Here is a 19,625-nt window from a genome sequence, read left to right on the forward strand (position 1 = left end):
ATTGTTTTGCCCCAGTCGCATCTTATGCTAAACTGGACGAATTTCTAAAAATTGAGACACTCACTTGCAGCAACTTGAGACGTTGCATTTTCATCTTGCAGCGTCATTAGATTCAGTCGCACCATCAAAACTTGCACTATGGCATGTTCAGTTTGTGTGTGTGTGTGTGTGTGTGTGTGTGTGTGTGTGTGTGTGTGTCCTTCCGTGGGAGCAGTTCAGCGTCTTTGGACACATCTGCTTTCAGTGACATGTCCGAGTCGGCTTAGCTACCACACTGTTACCTCCCAGGAACTCCCACTAAAATTCATAGACCCTGCGTCTCATTCTGTACTGCGTCTCTGAGCGCTGTGTGACTGGGATGCTTGCTCAGACTTAATACATTAGATAACTGTGTGCGGCATCGATGGCTCAGCACAGATGGTTAAATCAAATTGACTGCAGTACTAACTAAGGACCTAATTCTGACCTGATCGTAAAAAAACACATATCTACAATCAAAATCTTTGACATGCTGGGTCCTGCCCCCCCCCCCGCAGACTTGCAAAAGCATCACACGGCGTTGATTCTTTTGGTCCTGCCGAGTAGCTCTCTGCCTATTCCGCCTAGATGCGAAGTCAGGCGGTTACCCGCCATGTTTTTGTCCGCAGAGGCTACATGTGACATCACGCAGCCGCCGCAACCCGCCCCAGCAACGGCCCGGACACACCTCCGTTGTTCGGACTGCACCCCCCAACGTCGCCGCAACGCCGTCCCATCTCCCCTGACCGCCCCTCGACTGCCTCTGCCTGTCAATCAGGCAGAGGCGATAGCACAAGCAGGAACGTCGGAATGGGGGGACAAGGGGGCAGCTCGCTCCCCCCAAACATGAGAGAGGCGCAGATACTGGTGCACAGGAGCGGCAGGCAGCTAGGTGTTACGCACCTGTGTACTAGCGCCTCTTAATGGGCGCACCGTTTAATGTCAAATTGCAGGTTGGGCCTGCAGTCTCAGCAGATACGCAGCAGTAGCGTAGCAGCCCAGCATAGATGCAGTCATCATTCCCGGCCCCTCACAGTCTCCTCAGCGTACTGTGATAGTACTTCCTCCTCCTCCACTGTTGCCATGCAGCTTCCTCCCCTCCTCTGCTCCGCCCCCGATCCATCCCACACTTTGCCTCCATGCCTGAGTTTGTTTCTGCAGCAGGTTGCAGGGCGGCTGTCTGTCTCTCCCCATCTAACCTAGCCTTTTGTCCGTCCTGCGGCTCCTCCTCCCCTCCTGATCCATGCTGCCAGTGTCTTTAATTTACTATTACGGCAGGCTGATCTGGGGCCACACAGACTACAGCACAATGACAGTGATGAGGTGCCCGCCTACCCGCACCTCTAAACGTCGGCGACGCTGCAGCGCTGGCCAGATAACAGAGTTTAGGTGCTGGGAGGGCACACCTGGAGCAGAGAGGAGCAGAAAACTGAGGAGCCAAAGAGTACACAGGAGGTTAGTTACAGTTTAACAGGTGTTTATGCAGAAATGGTGAAGAGAGGGATGGGAGGCAACTGGGGAGATAGTGGTGAGATAGTGACAGTGACGTATGGGAAGATTATTAACAAGAGGGGTCAGTGTAGGTCAGTAGTGTAAGGTATAGAGGATGATGTAGTGTAAGGTTCCATGATGCAGTGTTGGGTATAGAGGGGTCAGTTATATAGTGACAGGTATAGAAGGGTCCATGAAGTATTGGCAGGTATAGAGGGGTCCGTAATGTAGTGTAGGTTATGGAGGGGTTTGTTATGTAGTGGCGGGTAAAGATGGGTCAGTAATTTAGTGTATGGTATAGAGGGGTCCGTAATGTAGTGTATAGCATAGTGTATAGTGTATGTAGGTATAGCAGAATCGGTGATGTAGTGTAGGTTATAGAGGGGTCAGTGATGCTGTGTCAGGTATAGAGAGGTCAGTAATGAAGTGTAGGGAATGGAGGGGTTAGTAAAATACTGATCCCATATACATAGTACACTATTATTGAATTAAGCTGCAAATTACAGGAAAAAGTACACAAAAAAAAGGGTAAAGGTCAGAGGTCTGATATGCCCAGAGCCATGTCTTACACCACGTATTAATTAATGTGCATAAATAGATATATGTTAATTTTTTTGTGTTGGGCTAGGGCACCAAATGAAATTTTCGCCATGGATCTGCTTGGTCTAGAACCGGCCCTGGATACACCTCCCGGATTTCTGCTAGGTGGGTGGATTTCTGCAAGACGCGTCTGCATTGTGTGTCATCATGTCACCTTATAGCCTCATACACATTGGCACAAGGAGTAGAGTATATGTGGCATGCAGGCGTTATTATAGCTCTCCCAGCATTTTCCAGGCTGAAGGAATAGTCGGGAGGAGTCTATGCCAGAACCCATATGCTGACGCCGAAGTGGGCCTGTGTGCTTTAAATGCTAGGGCCTATTTTTAGTCCCAGTCCGGTCATGTCAGCCATATTGGCTTTCTGAGCCCTCCCTGAGTTGCTCTGCCTTGTGCAAAGCTTGCTGCCCATGTTTGCAGGTACTTGTGCCCCCCCCCCCCCCTCCCTTCCCTACCCAGGCCATGCCACGCTGTTATTCTCAGTGCTCTTGTCAGCAGAGTGTCCTGGGAAAAACGACATGTGGCCCCGCCCCCAGCAGCGCATCACTCAACATTCTGACAGGCACTGACAGCCTACTGGTGCCTGTCAGGCCTGCGGCTTGGAGTCACCAGTTCCTGGAACCCACCCAGACAGAACAGCGCAGCACCTCACAGAGCGACACATGTATGGTGAGTCAGTGCCTTATTTCTGTGTGCTGGTGGCCCCTCTTCTTCCTTATACTCCTGCTTTCTTCCCTCCATACAACAGCTCCAAACTCTCCTCCACTGTCCTGACCGCTCCCTCCCCTATTCAGACAGGTACCCACTCCCATCCGTGGCTCCCGAGCCCTCAAACAGTTTTCCCTCACAGCTTCAAACCCCACATCCGTGGTACATGCTACCCTCCTTCCCCCATCCTCAAACAGGTTTCCCTCACAGCTCCAAACCCCCCCATCCGCAGCACCCCAACCTTCCTCCTCCGCCACACATGTTCTCCTCTCCTCTCTTCCCCCAGCTTCAAACCCCCCCCCCCCCTATATCCGCAAACCCCCTTCCGCCACTCAGGTTCCCCTCACAGTTACAAACCCCACTCCCATATCTGCGGCACCCCATCCCCCCACCCTCAGATACACACAAGTCCCCCTCTCTTCCTGTGTTTGTCTGGCACTACTGGGGGCATTATGTGTATCTAGCACTATATTGGGGGAGTAATTTATAATTGGCACTACTGCAGGCATTATGTGTAATTGACGCTACAGGGGCATTATGTGTATCTGGCACTATACTGCGGCAAAATGTGTAAGGCTGCTAATTGTGTGTGTGTGTGTCTGTGTAGAGGGGGGTGTTAATATATATTTGTATACTTCACGAAAAATATATTTGTGAGGCCACTCCCACTTTCCCAGGAGTGCATGCATGGGAGGTGTGTGTGTGGGGGGGGGGGGGGGCGCTTCAAAAATTCTCATTCAGGGTGTTAGAAGACCTGGAGCCAGCTCTGCCCTTGCGCACGTGTGGACATCTCCGTATCCTTCTCCTACCCCTTCTCTTCTCTGGCCCCGCCACACAGGATGCTCCCCCTTTTGGCCTGATTGACTTGAGACACCCGGGCCACGCAAGGAGGCAGCGGAGCAGAGGTGTGCTGCAGACCAATGGATGGCTGTATGGAGGGGTGAACGTGAACCTGGCCAGCAATGGGGGACCAGAGTTTGAGGGACCGGAGTGAGCTTCCTTCTTGCCCGCAGGGTGTCTCTGTGAAAAATTGCAAAGGAGAAGCCGGAGGACGGGGAACTGGCAGCAGATTCTGCCTGACCAGATATCATGCGCAAGAACCTGCTGCTGGTGGTGCTCTGCCTGATGTTTGGCGTGGAGGTCAGCTTTAAATTTTACACAAGAGATGTAATTTACCTGCTGAACCTCTGTCATCTAGTCACCATGTTGCTGGTAATACTAATAATAGTAATGCCCTCACACACCTTCTGTCATATACCTGTTGAACCCCTGTCCTATGTTTACGGGTTGGGGCTGATATGCCGGTAGTCAGAATACCGACCGTGGCATTCCGATGGTTAAAATCCTGACGGGAAGGTAAGTATGTTTACCCTAACCCCCAACCCTCCCTTTTAGCAGCCTAATACTAAACCTCCACCCCCCCCCCCACCCCCCCAACCCACTGCAGCCTAACTCTGACCCTCCCCGGTGGTGCCTAAACCTAACCTCAAAAACCCCCCCACACACACACAAACTTCCACCCTCTGTGGCTTACCTCTCTGGTGGCCCATCACACAGACATCCAGGATCCCGGCGGTCGGTATTCCGGCGCCGGGATTGTGATCCTATTCGGAATACCAACACCAGCATTCCGAGTAGTGTCGGGATTCTGGCGTAGGTATTTCGACCGCCGGGATCCTCACTGGATACCGTGCTTACCATGTTGCTGATAATGCTAATAATCATAATGATGCACCGACACGTATGCCTATTATGTCACCCACTGTCACAGTGTGCTGGGAAGCTAGGGGCGCCAAACTCAGATTATATAGGGGCGCCAAACTCAGATTATATCTTGCCCCCCCAAACTAAAAACGTTCTGACGCCCCTGAGCACAAGTGAGATGCCGTCTCATCTGACTGTGTGTACACGCACAGTGCGGCTTCTGCGCGTGCGCACACTGCACTGGCCTTCAGCCTGCGTACTCTGCCGCTGCAGTAACCAGGTCTGAATTAGGCCCTAAGTCACCTGTGGCCAAACATGGATCTACTTAAAACCTGGACCGTTAGGGTGTTTTGAGGGCAGCGTTTGGGAACCACTGCCTTAGACACAATCATCAGACGCACCATCAGAATTTACAGCAGAATCTCGACACGACTGCAACAGTTCCATAACACTCCCATAAGATGTTACCTCTCCATGCAGTACGTCTGAATAGCCACCTCCCGATCACCGCCCAAGAGGCCAGCACATTTCCATTACTCAGTGACTACGTGAGCCACTGTGATACTTTCAAATTATACAAACATACTAACTGTAATTCTAATGAGTAGGAAACTCGATTGAAAATAACACATATAATAAAAGCAATAGTGTTATAGCTCAATTAAAGTACACAATTTAAATTCCATTCATTTACTTTTAATATCTTATGACTATTGGGCCTCATGTTTGTGCACAAATGCAATTGCGATTTTCTAGGCTACAGAGCTGCTAATGTTAGCAAGTGAAGCAGTGGTAGGGGCCCATGTTTAGGGGTGTGGCCAGTCTGCAGAGGGTGTGTGGCCTGCCACCACATTGGTTTGAGTAACCAGGGCCGAAACTAGGGGGGGGGCTAGGGGGGCAGGTGACCTGGGCGCCGGATTGGAGGGGGCGCCGAGACCCCCAAACACCGCCGCGGCACTTTTAAACCCCCTTCTCCCGAGTGCCCAGCTCGGGGGGCGGGGTTTCGCGGAATGACGCGATTGCGTCGTGACGTCACGGCGCAAACGCGTCATTCAACGAAACCCCGCCGGAGGAGGGAGAACTGAAGGGGGAGCCCGGAGCCGCGCAAACGAGGAGGGAGAGGCGGCTGAAGAGCGGCGAGAACTTCAAATGTAAGTCAGCCCCTCTCCCTTCCTCTCTCTCTCTCTCTCTCTCCCTCCCTCTCCCCACCACCTGCCGTAATGTTTAAAATGGGGACCTGTGCCTGCGTACTGTGTAAAATGGGGACCTGTGCCAGCGTACTGTGTAAAATGGGGACCTGTGCCAGCGTACTGTGTAAAATGGGGACCTGTGCCAGCGTACTGTGTAAAATGGGGACCTGTGCCTGCGTACTGTGTAAAATGGGGACCTGTGCCAGCGTACTGTGTAAAATGGGGACCTGTGCCAGCGTACTGTGTAAAATGGGGACACTTGCCAGCGTACTGTGTAAAATGGGGACCTGTGCCAGCGTACTGTGTAAAATGGGGACCTGTGCCAGCGTACTGTGTAAAATGGGGACCTGTGCCTGCGTACTGTGTAAAATGGGGACCTGTGCCTGCGTACTGTGTAAAATGGGGACCTGTGCCAGCGTACTGTGTAAAATGGGGACCTGTGCCAGCGTACTGTGTAAAATGGGGACCTGTGCCTGCGTACTGTGTAAAATGGGGACCTGTGCCAGCGTAATGTGTAAAATGGGGACCTGTGCCAGCGTACTGTGTAAAATGGGGACCTGTGCCAGCGTACTGTGTAAAATGGGGACCTGTGCCAGCGTACTGTGTAAAATGGGGACACTTGCCAGCGTACTGTGTAAAATGGGGACCTGTGCCTGCGTACTGTGTAAAATGGGGACCTGTGCCTGCCGCAATGTGTAAAATGGGGACACTTGCCAGCGTACTGTGTAAAATGGGGACACTTGCCAGCTTACTGTGTAAAATGGGGACACGTGCCTGCCGCAATGTGTAAAATGGGGACACTTTTTCCTGCCGCAATGTGTAAAATGGGGACACTTTTTCCTGCCGCAATGTGTAAAATGGGGACACTTTTTCCTGGATATGAAATTTATGTTAGAAAAGGCAGTTTTTCAGGTTAAAAAGTTCTGAAAGAGATATATATATATATATATATATATATATATAATATTATTTTTATTCATTTATTTATTTATTTATTTTTTATTTTATTATTTTTATCCATTTATTGTTAAAATAATTTTTTTTTTTTTGCGGGGGGGAGGGTGTCAAATGACTACCTTGCCCCGGGTGACAGAAATCCTAGTTTCGGCCCTGGAGTAACCATTAGAGAGTGCAACATCTGGCTTTTCATTAAATTCACTAAATTCAGCTGCTGCGTGCATGATAATGTACCAGATTAATAACAGCAATGCACTGTAGAAAATAACCATAGTCCAGTATGAGGTAACATATGTATATAATGTATAATTCAAGTGCACAGTCTGGAACCTGATCCTTAGAGCAGGAGGTGGGCCCCCAGGCAGTGGGGCCCACCAGTGGTTTCTCCTGTACTCCTGTGGGCCAGTCCAAGCCTGATTGCGAGCTACATTGTAGTGGCCCCTTCATGCATGCACATTGCGATCGCATCACATGTGCAGTCTGCTGGTAATCGCTCCATTGCATGATTATCGCCTATTGCGCACAAACATGAATTAGACCCATTGCGTTTAAGTCTTTAACAGAACACTGTCTTGTTTCAAAAGTGCTTTTTATTTTATAGACACTTTTAAAATGACCTACTGGATGAGTTTTCATGAGTTAAAAAATATGTAAGTGGGACTGAAGCTATTCGCTGCTTTTTAAGCACTCAAGTAAGTGAGAAGGATGTGTCATGTCACACATCTACACTGCCAGACATCTGTACTTAAGTGGGGAAGTAAGTTACACATCTAAATATCACATTTTGATTTTTCTCCTTGGAAAGATACAAGCACTGCCAACTATCAAGTTCAGTATTTATAGGTATGTAGGAAAACAAATAATATTAATTGCACTACAATAAATAAGATAATGCACAAAATGCACATTAATACATAAATTATTATAACTGGGTTAATTACTAGATCACAGCACTTGGGATGCCGGCTGTCAAAATACCGACCGCGACATCCCGAACTATAAAAATCCCAACATGTAATAATTAGGTAAGCTAGCCCTAACCCAGATTTACTGCAGCCCCCACCCCTCCCGCAGCCTAACCCTCCCCGGTGATGCCTAACACTATCTTCCTCTTCCCACAGCCTAAACCTAACCCTCCGAGGGGTGCCTGACCCTATCCCACCCAATCAGCCTAACCCTAACCGTCTCCTAGCAGCCTATACCCTCCCTCCCACCACACACAACTTATCTCTCCTGAGTGGTGGCAGTTCCTCATTCAGGATACCGGCGTTGGCATTGTAATCGGGATCCCATTCCGAGTCGGTCGCTCGCTGCCGTTTTTCGCTGCGCAGCGATCAGCTCAAAACTGCGCATGCGTATGAACAGCAATGCACAAGCGCGTCGTACGGGTACAAAGCGGATCATTGCTGAGCGATAGATTTAACGAAGAATCCATTCACACAGCAGAACGCAAAGAGATGGACAGAAAGAGGGTGTTTATGGGTGTCAACTGACCGTTTTCTGGGAGTGTTTGGAAAAACACAGTTGTGTCCAAGCGTTTGCAGGGCGGGTGTCTGACGTCAATTTTCGGGAGCAAAAAGACTGAAGTGATCGCAAGTGCTGAGTAAGTCCAGACCTACTCAGAAACTGCACAAACTGTTTTTGCAGAGCTCGGCTGCAGAGCCGTGCACACGCTTGCAAAGCAAAAATACACTCCCCCGTGGGCGGCGACTATGCGTTTGCACGGCTGCTAAAAGTAGCTAGCGGGCGATTAACTCGGAATGAGGGCCACAAAATGATGCAACTATCAGAGAAAAGTACAAATATATGAAAAACCAACAGACATTTTCTCCATAATTATAATTATGGTTATTATAATTAATGATTGAATCTGGTATAATAATAATGAATAAGTTATTAGACATAAAAGTGCTACCTACGATGACTGCTTAAGGTTTCCATGGTATGATTGTGTGTTAGGGATCCACCCAGGGTCAGATTATTAATTTAAAGAGACCATGGGAAAGTTATGAAAGGGCTGCATGTAGATGGGACTAAATCAGCTGTAATTGAGACCAACACAAAAAAAGCAGTTAAAAATAAATGACATTTCCTCAACTTCCTTTCCCCAAAACTTAGAGCATCCTAGTACTGGTATGCAATACACAGAGCATATCATGTTCGAGAGGAGTGTAGTGAAGCCGGCCAGGCACCCTTTACCAATATGGCCACCGGGAGAGTTATTGCACATGTGCTGCACATATGTATGACACCTAGCTCCTCATACGTGTGAGTACCTGTTACATCTGTTCCCAGTATTACTCAATTTTACCTTCGCTGTATCTATTACCACTGTTACTACTGTTACTGATGTTGCTGCTTTCCCACAATAACCTGCAAGTCTAGTTAAGGATCACTATGTGGCCTAAACTCCATTTCACAATTCCGCTGGTTCCTATTGTTAACCTCCTAGATTTAACACCAATAGGATCAAAATATCAGAGTTGCAGGGATTAGAATAAGCTGTGGATTGGCCTTCCTCCCTAGCCCCAGCTACGCCCAACCACAACACAAACTCTGCTTCCACATGTTGTATTTGTGTATGTGCTCACACAACTTCTAAAAACATAGGCTTACCATACTATCCCTTTAAACTGGGACACTCATGAATTACACAGGTTCAATGGCTGGCTGACTTCAAGCCTGCATTTTACCTGGTTTTAATCAGCTAGAGAACCTGTGTTCGGCAACTATGTGCCTTCAGAAGACTTGTTATGGTGGAACAGCATGGCCGTACGTTGCTCATTTTGCCTCACATCCGATAGAGGTGCTCAGGAAAATATCCATCTTTAGTCACAGCTATGGTGGCCAATCCCGAGATCGGCGGGATCCCGGGAATTAGGGCCAAAAACGGCCGGGATTCAATCCCGGGATTGGAAGGTCCAATCCCGGGGATTGAGGGATCAGCGTTGAGCATCCACAGGACGCTCAGACGCTGCCCCGCTTCCGGCTTCCCCAGGCGCAGGATGAGGTCACACTGCGCCGTCAGCAGGAAGAGATCCCCTTCCGCCCACCCTCTGTATACGGTTAGTAATGTGTGTGGGGCGGGCACGGCGGAGTGGGGCGAGGGAGCGGCCACACACATAAAAGCCAATTACAGGAATCCCGGGATTGGCCATTTTTCAATCCCGTTACCCTGGATTGAAAAAATGGCCCGGGATTGGCTTCCCTAGTCACAGCCACTAACTAATTACTATTTCTCTATCGTCCTAGTGGATGCTGGGGTTCCTGAAAGGACCATGGGGAATAGCGGCTCCGCAGGAGACAGGGCACAAAAAGTAAAGCTTTAGGATCAGGTGGTGTGCACTGGCTCCTCCCCCTATGACCCTCCTCCAAGCCAGTTAGATTTTGTGCCCGGCCGAGAAGGGTGCAATCTAGGTGGCTCTCCTAAAGAGCTGCTTAGGAAAGTTTAGCTTAGGTTTTTTATTTTACAGTGAGTCCTGCTGGCAACAGGATCACTGCAACGAGGGACTTAGGGGAGAAGAAGTGAACTCACCTGCGTGCAGGATGGATTGGCTTCTTGGCTACTGGACATCAGCTCCAGAGGGACGATCACAGGTACAGCCTGGATGGTCACCGGAGCCTTGCCGCCGGCCCCCTTGCAGATGCTGAAGTAAGAAGAGGTCCAGAATCGGCGGCAGAAGACTCCTCAGTCTTCTAAAGGTAGCGCACAGCACTGCAGCTGTGCGCCATTTTCCTCTCAGCACACTTCACACGGCAGTCACTGAGGGTGCAGGGCGCTGGGAGGGGGGCGCCCTGGGAGGCAAATGAATACCTATTTTGGCTAAAAATACCTCACATATAGCCTCCGGAGGCTATATGGAGATATTTAACCCCTGCCAGAATCCGTTAAGAGCGGGAGACGAGGCCGCCGAAAAAGGGGCGGGGCCTATCTCCTCAGCACACAGCGCCATTTTCCCTCACAGAAAGGCTGGAGGGAAGGCTCCCAGGCTCTCCCCTGCACTGCACTACAGAAACAGGGTTAAAACAGAGAGGGGGGGCACTAATTTGGCGATATGCTTATATATATATTAAGATGCTATAAGGGAAAACACTTATATAAGGTTGTCCCTATATAATTATAGCGTTTTTGGTGTGTGCTGGCAAACTCTCCCTCTGTCTCTCCAAAGGGCTAGTGGGTCCTGTCCTCTATCAGAGCATTCCCTGTGTGTGTGCTGTGTGTCGGTACGTGTGTGTCGACAGGTAGGAGGACGATGTTGGTGAGGAGGCGGAGCAATTGCCTGTAATGGCGATGTCACTCTCTAGGGAGTCGACACCGGAATGGATGGCTTATTTAGGAAATTACGTGATAATGTCAACACGCTGCAAGGTCGGTTGACGACATGAGACGGCCGACAAACAATTAGTACGGTCCAGACGTCTCAAAAACACCGTCAAGGGTTTTAAAACGCCCGTTTACTTTAGTCGGTCGACACAGACACAGACAGGGACACTGAATCCAGTGTCGACGGTGAATAAACAAACGTATTCCTTATTAGGGCCACACGTTAAAGGCAATGAAGGAGGTGTTACGTATTTCTGATACTACAAGTACCACAAAAGAGGGTATTATGTGGGATGTGAAAAAACTACCATAGTTTTTCCTGAATCAGATAAATTAAATAAAGTGTGTGATGATGCGTGGGTTCCCCCCGATAGAAAATTATGGGCGGTATACCCTTTCCCGCCAGAAGTTAGGGCGCGTTGGGAAACACCCCTTAAGGTGGATAAGGCGCTCACACGCTTATCAAAACAAGTGGCGGTACCGTCTATAGATAGGGCCGTCCTCAAGGACCAGCTGACAAGGCTGGAAAATATAATAAAAAGTATATACACACATACTGGTGTTATACTGCGGCCAGCGATCGCCTCAGCCTGGATGTGCAGAGCTAGGGTGGCTTGGTCGGATTCCCTGACTAAAAATATTGATACCCTTGACAGGGACAGTATTTTATTGACTATAGAGCATTTCTATATATGCGAGATGCACAGAGGGATATTTGCACTCTGGCATCATGAATAAACGCGATGTCCATAACTGCCAGAAGATGTTATGGACACGACAGTGGTCAGGTGATGCAGATTCCAAACGGCACAGTATGGCCGTATAAAGGAAGAGGACTTGTTTGGGGTCGGTCCATCGGACCTGGTGGTCACGGCAACTGCTGGAAAATCCACCGTTTTTTACCCTAAGTCACATCTCTGCAGAAAAAGACACCGTCTTTTCAGCCTCAGTCCTCTCGTCCCTATAAGATCATATCTGCCCAGGGATAGAGGAAAGGGAAGAAGACTGCAACAGGCAGCCTATTCCCAGGAACAGAAGCGTTCCACCGCGTCTGACAAGTTCTCAGCATGGCGCTGAGACCGTACAGGACCCCTGGATCCTACAAGTAGTATCCCGGGGGTACAGATGGGAATGTCGAGACGTTTCCCCTTCGCAGGCTCCTGAAGTCTGCTTTACCAAGTCTCCCTCCGACAAGGAGGTAGTATGGGAAAAAATTCACAAGCTGTGTTCCCAGCAGGTGACAATTAAATTACCCCTCCTAATACAGAAAAGGGGTATTATTCCACACTATATTGTGGTACTGAAGCCAGAAGGCTAGGTGAGACTTATTCTAAAAAATTTTTTTTGAACACTTACAAAGGTTCAAATTAAGATGAAGTCACTCAGAGCAGTGATAACGAACCAGGAAGAAGGGGACTATATAGTGTCCCGGGACATCAGGGATGCTTACCTCTATGTCCCTAATTTGCCCTTCTCACTAAGGGTACCTCAGGTTCGTGGTGCAGAACTGTCACTATCAGTTTCAGACGCTGCCGTTTGTATTGTCCACGGCACCCCGGGGTCTTTACCAAGGTAATGGCCGAATTGATGATTCTTCTTCGAAGAAAAGGCGTCTTAATTATCCCTTACTTGGACGATCTCCTGATAGGGGCATAGTCCAGGGAACAGTTGGAGGTCGGAGTAGCACTATCTCGGATACTGCTACAATCAGCACGGGTGGATTCTAAATATTCCAAAATCGCAGCTGATCCCGACGACACGTCTGCTGTGCCTAGGGATGATTCTGGACACAGTCCAGAAAAAGGTGTTTCTCCCGGAAGAGAAAGCCAGGGAGTTATCCGAGCAAGTCAGGAACCTCCTAAAAACAGTGCATCATTGCACAAGGGTCCTGGTAAAAATGGTGGCTTCCTACGAAGCAATTCCATTCGGCAGATTTCACGTAAGAACTTTTCAGTGGGATCTGCTGGACAAATGGTCCGGATCGCATCTTCAGATGCATCAGCGGATAACCCAATATCCAAGGACAAGGGTGTCTCTCCTGTGGTGGTTATAGAGTGCTCATCTTCTAGAGGGCCGCAGATTCGGCATTCAGGATTGGATGCTGGTAACCTCGGAGCCCAGCCTGAGAGGCTGGGGAGCAGTCACACAAGGGAAAAATTTCCAGGGAGTGTGATCAAGTATGGAGACTTTTCTCCACATAAATATACTGGAGCTAAGGGTAAATTTATAATGCTCTAAGCTTAGCAAGACCTCTGCTTCAAGGTCAGCCGGTATTGATCCAGTGGGAAAAACATCACGGCAGTCGCCCACGTAAACAGACAGGGCGACACAAGAAGCAGGAGGGCAATGGCAGAAACTGCAAGGACTTTTCGCTGGGCGGAAAATCATGTGATAACACTGTCAGCAGTTTTTCATTCCGGTAATGGAAACTGGGAAGCAGACTTCCTCAGCACGACCTCCACCCGGGAGAGTGGAAACTTCATTGAGAAGTTTTTTCCACATGATTGTAAACCGTTGGGAAATACCAAAGGTGGACATGATGGCGTCCCGTCTGAACAAAAAACGGGACAGGTATTGCGCCAGGTCAAGGGACCCTCAGGCAATAGATGTGGACGTTCTGGTAACACCGTGGGTGTACCAGTCGGTGTATGTGTTCCCTCCTCTGCTTCTCATACCTAAGGTGCTGAGAATTATAAGACGTAGAGGAGTAAGAACTATACTCATGGCTCCGGATTGGCCAAGAAGGACTTGGTACCCGGAACTTCAAGAGATGCTTACAGAGGTCTTATGGCCTCTGCCGCTAAGAAGGGACTTGCTTCAGCAAGTACCATGTCTGTTCCAAGACTTACCGCAGCTGCGTTTGTCGGCATGGCGATGGAAAGCCGGATCCTAAGGGAAAAAAGGCATTCCGGAAGAGGTCATTCCTACCCTGGTCAAAGCCAGAAAGGAGGTGACCGCACAACATTATCACCACGTGTGGCGAAAATTTGTTGCGTGGTGTGAGGCCAGGAAGGCCCCACAAAGAAATTTCAACTCGGTCGTTTCCTGCATTTCCTGCAAACAGGAGTGTCTATGGGCCTCAAATTGGGGTCCATTAAGGTTCAAATTCGGCCCTGTAAATTTTCTTCCAGAAAGAATTGGCTTCAGTTCCTGAAGTCCAGAAGTTTGTCAAGGGAGTATTGCATATACAAACCCCTTTTTTGTGCCTCCAGTGGCACTGTGGGATCTCAACGTAGTTCTGGGATTTCTCAAATCACATTGGTTTAAAACCAGTCAAATATGTGGATTTGCAGCATCTCACATAAAAAGTGACCATGCTCTTGGCCCTGGCCTGGACCAGGCGAGTGTCAAATTGGTGGTTTTTTCTCAAAAAAGCCCATATCTGTTTGTCCATTCGGACAGGGCAGAGCTGCGGACTCGTCCCCAGTTCTCTCCCTAAGGTGGTGTCAGTGTTTCACCTGAACCAGCTTATTGTGGTGCCTTGCACCTACTAGGGACTTGGAGGACTCCAAGTTGCTAGAAGTTGTCAGGGCCCTGAAAATATATTCCAGGACAGCTGGAGTCAGAAAATCTGACTCGCTGTTTATACTGTATGCACCCAACAAGTTGGGTGCGCCTGCTTCTAAGCAGTCGATTGCTCGTTGGATTTGTAACACAATTCAACTTGCACATTCTGAGGCAGGCCTGCCACAGTCTAAATCGGTTAAGGCCCATTCCACAAGGACGGTGGGCTCATCTTGGGCGGCTGCCCGAGAGGTCTCGGCATTACAACTCTGCCGAGCAGCTACGTGGTCAGGGGAGAACACGTTTGTAAAATTCTACAAATTTGATATCCTGGCAAAAGAGGACCTGGAGTTCTCTCATTCGGTGCTGCAGAGTCATCCGCACTCTCCCGCCCGTTTGGGAGCTTTGGTATAATCCCCATGGTCCTTTCAGGAACCCCAGCATCCACTAGGACGATAGAGAAAATAAGAATTTACTTACCGATAATTCTATTTCTCGGAGTCCGTAGTGGATGCTGGGCGCCCATCCCAAGTGCGGATTATCTGCAATACTTGTACATAGTTACAAAAATCGGGTTATTATTGTTGTGAGCCATCTTTTCAGAGGCTCCGCTGTTATCATACTGTTAACTGGGTTTAGATCACAAGTTGTACGGTGTGATTGGTGTGGCTGGTATGAGTCTTACCCGGGATTCAAAATTCCTCCCTTATTGTGTACGCTCGTCCGGGCACAGTACCTAACTGGCTTGGAGGAGGGTCATAGGGGGAGGAGCCAGTGCACACCACCTGATCCTAAAGCTTTACTTTTTGTGCCCTGTCTCCTGCGGAGCCGCTATTCCCCATGGTCCTTTCAGGAACCCCAGCATCCACTACGGACTCCGAGAAATAGAATTATCGGTAAGTAAATTCTTATTTTTTCCTCATTTCATAGCCCAAAAAAATGTTTGCTGGAAACACACTAACTATTACAAAAAAAATAATAGTTAAGTATAACCAGTTCTAGTGCTTCTGTCTAATTTGGTATTGGAAAAATTGTGGGGACGAAGAGTATGGGGTCACCCCACACTTCCCAAGCTCTAGGCGTGAGCAACCAGGGCTATTGCAACCATACAGGGGAAGACCCACAATGTGGTGGTACCCTCCACTATGAGTCCACGAATAGCCAGCAGGTACCCAGGCTATGTTCTCCAGGGGATTTAGATAAGAAAGTAAAGTGTAATAGATAGTATAAATAATTAAAAAAAAAAAAAATTCAGGTAGACTACTGTTCCCAGCAAGGTGCACCTGGCTCCTTCTCTGCCGGGCACACCGCTACACAATACTAATATACATTGCAGGGGGCAGTGACTGTAACTCAGACTACCCTGGCTCCTGGGCTTCTACTATGTGGCATAATGTATATAAGGGGCACTACTGAGTGACATGTATACAAGGAGTACTACTGTGTGGTGTAATATATATAAGGGGTACAACTGTGTTGCATAATGTGCATAAAGGGCTCTACTGTGTGGCATAACACGATTAAGGGGCAATATTATGTGGTGTAATTTAAAATAGGATTTTGCTAACCTACCGGTAAATCCTTTTCTCCTAGTCCGTAGAGGATGCTGGGGCCGACATCAAGACCATGAGGTATAGACGGGATCCGCAGGAGACGTGGGCACTCTAAAGACTTTTCATTGGGTGTGAACTGGCTCCTCCCTCTATGCCCCTCCTCCAGACCTCAGTTGTAGGAACTGTGCCCAGGGAGACTGACATTTCGAGGAAAGGAATTACTTAACTAGTGGTGAGATATCTACCAACTCACACCCTCAACCATGCCGCACACATGGCATTCAACATAACACACGCCAACAGGCATGAACTAATTGCAGCAACATGCTGAAACCAAGAAAACACAACTTGTGTAACTCTAATAACTAAACTGCAGGTAAAGAACGCACTGGGACGGGCGCCCAGCATCCTCTACGGACTAGAAGAAAAGGATTTACCGGTATGTTATCAAAATCCTATTTTCTCTGACGTCCTAGTGGATGCTGGGGACTCCGTAAGGACCATGGGGGAATAGACGGGCTCCGCAGGAGACTGGGCACTCTAAAAGAAAGATTAGGTACTATCTGGTGTGCACTGGCTCCTCCCTCTATGCCCCCCCTCCAGACCCCAGTTAGAATCTGTGCCCGGCCAGAGCTGGATGCACCTAGTGGGCTCTCCTGAGCCTGCTAGTAAAGAAAGTAATGTTAGGTTTTTTATTTTCAGTGAGATCTGCTGGCAACAGACTCACTGCTACGTGGGACCGAGGGGAGAGAAGCAAACGTACCTGTTCACAGCTAGGTTGCGCTTCTTAGGCTACTGGACACCATTAGCTCCAGAGGGTTCGAACACAGGCAAAGGTCCTCGGTCGTCCGTTCCCGGAGCCGCGCCGCCGTCCCCCTCGCAGAGCCAGAAGATCAGAAGTTGGTGATGAAATCGGCGGCTGAAGACTCCTGTCTTCATTAAGGTAGCGCACAGCACCGCAGCTGTGCGCCATTGCTCCCACTGCACACCACACGCTCCGGACACTGTAGGGTGCAGGGCGCTGGGGGGGGGGGGCGCCCTGGGCAGCAATAAGAATACCTTTGGCATAAAAAAGACACATAATACAGTCTGTGACTGTATATGTGTAAAACCCCCGCCATTTTTTAGTCAGAAACAGCGGGACAGAAGCCCGCCGCTGAGGGGGCGGGGCCTTCTTCCTCAGCACACCAGCGCCATTTCTCTTCACAGCTCCGCTGGAAGGACGCTCCCCAGGCTCTCCCCTGCAGTCTCCTGGCACTAAGAGGGTAAAAAGAGAGGGGGGGCACATAAATTTAGGCAAAAGGTGTATTGATACAGCAGCTATTGGGAAAAATTCACTTCTGGTAGTGTGTATCCCTGTGTATATAGCGCTGTGGTGTGTGCTGGCATACTCTTTCTCTGTCTCCCCATAGACCTTGTGGGGTCCTGTCCTCAGTCAGAGCATTCCCTGTGTGTGTGCTGTGTGTCGGTACGGCTGTGTCGACATGTTTGATGAGGAGGGTTACGTGGAGGCGGAGCAAGTGCAGATAAATGTGGTGTCGCCCCCGTCGGTGCCGACACCTGATTGGATGGATATGTGGAAGGTCTTAAATGACAATGTAAACTCATTACATAAGAGATTTGATTATGTTGCTGCCGGGGGACAGCCGGGCTCTCAACCCGGGCCTGCCCAGGCGCCTCAGAGGCCGTCAGCATCTCAAAAACGCCCACTATCTCAGTTGGTTGACACAGATGTCGACACGGAGTCCGACTCCAGCGTCGACGAGGATGAGGCACTATTACAGCCCAAAATGACTAAGGCCATCCGATACATGATTATTGCAATGAAAAATGTATTACACATTTCAGAGGCTGACCCTGTCCCTGACAAGAGGGTAAATATGTTTGGGGAGAAAAAGCAGCCAGTGACTTTTCCCCCGTCACATGAATTAAATGAGTTATGTGAAGAAGCGTGGTCTTCCCCTGATAAGAAAGTGGTGATTCCCAAGAGAATACTAATGGCGTACCCTTTCCCGCCAACGGATAGGTTACGCTGGGAATCCCCCCCTAGGGTTGACAAGGCCCTGACGCGCTTATCTAATAGAGTGGCCCTGCCGTCTCAGGATACGGCCGCCCTAAAGGAACCTGCGGATAGGAAGCAGGAAGGTATCTTGAAGTCTGTGTATACACACTCTGGTACTCTACTGAGACCGGCTATTGCTTCAGCTTGGATGTGCAGTGCTGTTGCAGCATGGACAGATACTCTGTCAGAGGGGTTGGATACCCTGGACAGGGATACCGTATTGCTAACACTTAGCCATATTAAAGACGTCGTCTTATATATGCGGGATGCCCAGAGGGACATTTGCCTGCTGGGCTCTCGAATAAATGCAATGTCCATTTCTGCCAGGAGGGTCTTATGGACTCGGCAATGGACAGGGGATGCCGACTCTAAAAAACACATGGAGGTTTTGCCTTATAAGGGTGAGGAATTGTTTGGGGACGGTCTCTCGGACCTCGTATCCACAGCGACAGCTGGAAAGTCGACTTTCTTGCCACAGGTTTCCTCACAGCCTAAGAAAGCACCGTATTACCAAATGCAGTCCTTTCGTTCTCAAAAAAGCAAGAGAGTCAGAGGTGCATCCTTTCTTGCCAGAGGCAGGGGTAGAGGAAAGAAGCTGCACCATGCAGCCAGTTCTCAGGAACAAAAGTCCTCCCCTGCTTCCACTAAGTCCACCGCATGACGATGGGGCTCCACAGGCGGAGCCAGGAGCGGTGGGGGCGCGTCTCCGAAATTTCTGCAACCAGTGGGTTCGCTCACAAGTGGATCCTTGGGCTATACAAATTGTATCTCAGGGATACAAGCTGGAATCCGAAGTGACGCCCCCTCACCGTTACCTAAAATCCGCCTTGCCAGCTTCTCCCACGGGGAGGGAGATAATCCTGACGGCTATTCACAAGCTGTACCTCCAGCAAGTGATAATAATGGTACCCCCCCTTCAGCAGGGAAGGGGTTACTATTCCACACTGTTTGTGGTACCGAAACCGGACGGTTCGGTAAGACCCATTCTAAATTTAAAATCCTTGAACATTTACATGAAAAAGTTCAGGTTCAAAATGGAATCACTCAGAGCGGTCATTGCCAGCCTGGAAGAGGGGGATTTTATGGTATCTCTGGACATCAAGGATGCGTACTTGCATGTCCCCATTTATCCGCCTCACCAGAAGTACCTCAGGTTTGTGGTACAGGACTGTCATTACCAATTCCAGACGTTGCCGTTTGGTCTATCCACGGCACCGAGAGTCTTTACCAAGGTAATGGCGGAGATGATGGTACTTCTCCGGAAGCAAGGAGTTACAGTTATCCCGTACTTGGACGATCTCCTCATAAAGGCGAGGTCCAGAGAGCAGTTGTTGGTCAGCATAGCGCACTCTCAGGAAGTGTTGCTACGGCACGGCTGGATTCTGAATATTTCAAAGTCGCAGCTGATTCCTACGACGCGTCTGCCCTTCCTGGGCATGATTCTGGACACAGAACAGAAGAAGGTATTTCTCCCAGAGGAGAAGGCTCAGGAGTTAGTGACCATGGTCAGGGATC

The 19,625-nt window shown here is 49.3% G+C and overlaps 1 long non-coding RNA gene across 1 annotated transcript in view; it reads left to right on the forward strand.

Moving 5' to 3' along the window:
• The first annotated feature begins 634 nt into the window (after positions 1-634).
• Positions 635-19,625, forward strand: part of LOC134911178 (uncharacterized) — a 108,842-nt gene continuing 89,851 nt past the window's right edge. Inside the window, exons 1-2 of the long non-coding RNA XR_010176386.1 lie at positions 635-1,473; positions 2,138-2,214. This is a non-coding gene — a long non-coding RNA (uncharacterized LOC134911178). The remainder of the gene's footprint in view (positions 1,474-2,137; positions 2,215-19,625) is intronic.

This window comes from Pseudophryne corroboree, chromosome 4 (assembly GCF_028390025.1).
Source record: "Pseudophryne corroboree isolate aPseCor3 chromosome 4, aPseCor3.hap2, whole genome shotgun sequence".
Lineage (NCBI taxonomy): Eukaryota > Metazoa > Chordata > Amphibia > Anura > Myobatrachidae > Pseudophryne > Pseudophryne corroboree.